The sequence below is a fragment of the Apteryx rowi genome, unplaced genomic scaffold (genome assembly GCF_003343035.1).
Source record: "Apteryx rowi isolate R43461 unplaced genomic scaffold, aptRow1 scaffold_126, whole genome shotgun sequence".
NCBI classification, from domain to species: Eukaryota; Metazoa; Chordata; class Aves; order Apterygiformes; family Apterygidae; genus Apteryx; species Apteryx rowi.
This window is the reverse complement of record NW_020447486.1, coordinates 1,389,984-1,393,791: the sequence shown is the minus strand read 5'-3', so window position 1 is coordinate 1,393,791 and position 3,808 is coordinate 1,389,984.

Here is a 3,808-nt window from a genome sequence, read left to right as displayed (position 1 = left end):
GGCCGCGCCGCGGTGGCGAGGGCGGCTGCTGGGCGGAGGCAGGGCCCTACCCCCCGGGGCATCGGTGCCGGGTGCTAAGTACCTGCTGGGGCCCGGCGCTGCTTCTGTGCTCTRGTTAGGAGCATCGCTACGCTGCCGAGCTGCGCCCGCCCAGGGCCGCGTGTTTTCGGCAGGGGCAAAGGCCTGGCTGGGGCCACGGGGGGCTGTGGCGCCCCGGAAAGCGGGGCCGGGAGGCGGCTCTGCGGGCCCGAGCTGCGCCGTATCGTGCCCATCTCCCCGTTCCTTGGCAGCGTCTCTGCGCCGGCATTGGCGCGGGGCAGGGCGGTGGGAGCGACTGCACAGGCATGAGGGCCTTGGCCAGGCCGCTTGTTCTTCAGCCTGCGCTTTAACTTGCTGGTCATGGGATAATGCTCGTGAGGTAGCTTTCCGAGACTTAATATAGGAAAGGGAAGCCTGTGACAGGGAGCATATATAATTTTTTTTTAAGAAGCACCTAATTTCGCCAAGTATTTTGCAGATCATTCTATGCACACGTCCAACTAAAACAGTCTATGTAGATCGCTCTCTAAAACGATAAGTAGTGATGAGAAGGAGGGATTGTGCATCGGGAGGTCATTTAATTTAGTTTTTACAGGAGAAGGGGACAAATCAAATTCACCATGCAGGCAAGAACTTTACCCCTGTAGTTACCCTTTTGTAAAATCAGTCGTGGCTTGTCTTAAGAATAAGTTAGTGTATGTATTTCCACCCCCAGATTTGTTACTTTAGTGGCTTTCTTGTGCCTGTACACTTCCTTGGCTTTCTCTGAATCCATTTTAAAAAGAGTCAGGAAAACAGTATGTTGCTGATAGTRCTGTTTACCTGAACGTTTGTTTATGTTTGGAAACATAAGTGAGTCACAGTGCAACTGAGGCAATGCAGAGAGTAACTGTTAGAGACCAGGAGGTCTCAGTCAAGCTGGGGTGCTCCGTATGGCAAGCTCTGGCCAGTGCGCAGGGGATCGATCCATGGGTTACCCTTGGGGCTGACTGGTTTAAGCAGGGTAATGACTCCTCTCTACTTCCTCCTTCCTTTCCCCACATGTTCAAAGTTCTTAGGATCTGGGTGTGTCCTGGTACAGGGCCTGCTTAAGCAGGAGTTCCCAGGAGAAAGGATGCAGGACCTGCCGTTCAAGGCTGTATGGGAAACCTGCAGCAAAGTGACATTAGGGCAGGGGGGCTGCAGGAGGGATAGCACCCAGCTCACCGAATCTTACTCTGGCATCATTGCTGTAAACCCAATGGTTGTGCTTGTGCTATAATTGCTTAATTAGCAAAGGTCCTTGTGAGTATAAATTTCTATAATATGTGCTAGAAATTACTCCATTATCATCCTATGCTGTGTACTGCACATTGCTTCTGCCCTGGTACTTGGATGGAGGTTGCAGCTTATTTCGTTTTGTTTCATGCATGCTAATCTGCTTTGAAGTCGCAATACACTTACCATCTTTTCAGTACGCTGAGTGGTTTGTACCCAATAAATGTGGCTCCAACTGAAAGAACAGGTTCACCATGAAATGTAGCTGTTGTATAAACAACCAAGCCAAAAATTCATAACAAATAATGAAAGTTCATGTTCATAGAAGGCAGACTGCAGTGTGACAGGAAAAGCTATTTTGCAAGAAAAGCACAAGCAAATCAAATTACTCATGCAAGAAGTAAAATGATGGACGCAATGTTTTACAAATGGACTGACTATATCAGCCATGGGAATGATTCAGCCAGCTGTTGCCAGCAGGTTTGAATTGTACATAGCCTCTCGTTTATTTAAAAAAAAAACAACTGAATGGTGTTTCACTCTGAATGTCAAGAATTTAATCTGTGATATGTTGGGTGCTAACTCAAAGCACAAACAAATCTGGTTTTGAAAAAATGAGGTAGGAAGATTCTTTCCAGTCCTTGTGCACTTACCTGAAAATTCCTCATAAATGGCAAATTAAATATTAAGACCTCTCCACATGCTCTAGTGGTTAATTTTGCTGTCCTTGCCCAAAAATTTAGTCTTCTGTTGTGCAAAATAACTATGACACGATTAAGTCCCAGTTACTCCTTCAAGCAAAACTCCCCTTACAAGTAGTTCTGCTTTAGGCAATCTTAAAATCTCATGATAAGATTTATTTCTGAAGGGGAAGTTGAAGTCCTTGAGGTRGAGAGGTGTGAACAGCAGGTGACAAGTGGCAACTGTACTTCATAGCTGTAATGACAGGAAGAAACCTGATTAAACCTTTTTAAAATGTAGAGTTTCTTCCTCTTATTCTTCCATTATTTTCACCCACCTTATTTCCTATGTTGCTTTCAAAACTTAAGTAATACACAGAAAACAAGTGAAATCTTTTTAATGCTTATTCAACAAACATGCATCAAAGGTTGCTTTTTAAAAGAAACTACTTGGAAATCTCTTTAACACTTGGTATTATGAAACCTGATTTTATTAATTTGGATGGTAAAATTAGGGAGTGCAGTGCTGTGCTCTACTCGTGGAAGAGAAAAGAAGGAAAAAATGGTAATTTGCCTTCTTTCTACCACCTGCATTTTGAACTAGTCGTGGCACAGTGCACACACCTTAGTAAGAGCCGTCATTTACAGCAGGGTTCCAGTGATACTGGTTGGCTCTGGTCTAGTATTTCAGTACTGCATGGCTCTTTGGGTGCTGTGCATGTCCTTTCTTGAACCTAGAATGGCTCTTAAAATAGAGCATGTGAAAAAAGAGCAGTATAAAGCTGGTGGCACCATCTCTCCAGCCTGTCACAGTTGCTGGAGCAGTGTATTGGGACAGCATGATGGAAAACATCTTCCCAAAGAACTACTAGGGCAAGGCTTTTGTTTCCTATGGTCGAATCCTGCTGCCTTGGCCATTCACAGTTCTCTGGTTTGGCTGGAATATGAGCCTAATTATCAGTCTGTTCCTGAAAATCCCTTTGACAGGAAATGTGACAAGACATTGACCCTATCGGTGTCAATTTAGTCCTCCCTATCTGTTTATTCAGTACCATTTCCAGAGAATGAATTTCTTAAATGGTCCCTTAATAGTCCTAAATCAAATGATTTTGATGTAATTTGTGTTAGAGATGCTGTTCCATCTTCATGTAAAAAATGTAGTTTTAGCAATCAATTTTTAATTTTTTTTTTCTAAGCAACTCTATTAGATTTTCAGCTTTTGCAGTGAAGCTTTCAGTTCTTGCAGAACCCAAAGGGAATGCAATTATTCAGTATCTAATACTGTTCGATTATTCTGGACCTAATATTGTTGTGTTGGCAATATATATGCAATTGTCAGCAATTAGAGGATTTATGCTGAAACTAAATTGAACAAAGGCAGCATGCAAACATGTTATTCGAAAGCCTATCTGTCAGTAGATGGAATACTGCACAAATTCTTATGCAGGCTGTGATTGTTATTGGTAAAAAAACATGGAGGTAGTTTGAAAGGTTGTTATGGATACTAAATAGTGATTTAAGACAATTTCATTGTATTCTCAAAGGACTGCTTCCTTTCAAAAACAATTCCAGAAAGTTATTACCACTGTTTTAAATGAGTGAAGAAAAATAAATGTATAGTGAGCATCTGGGATGCACACTGTTTAGTCTTTAATAGGGATGACTTTGCTGATAAAATATGCATCTAAGTAGTTACTGTACAGACGCAAGCACTTGATGGTCTTAGATTAGAATTGCTTTGATTCTGGGACTTTCACTTGAATAACAGGGAAAGACACCAGGCAGTTCATTAGAATGATTGTAAATATATTTTACCTTAATAGTACGGACAC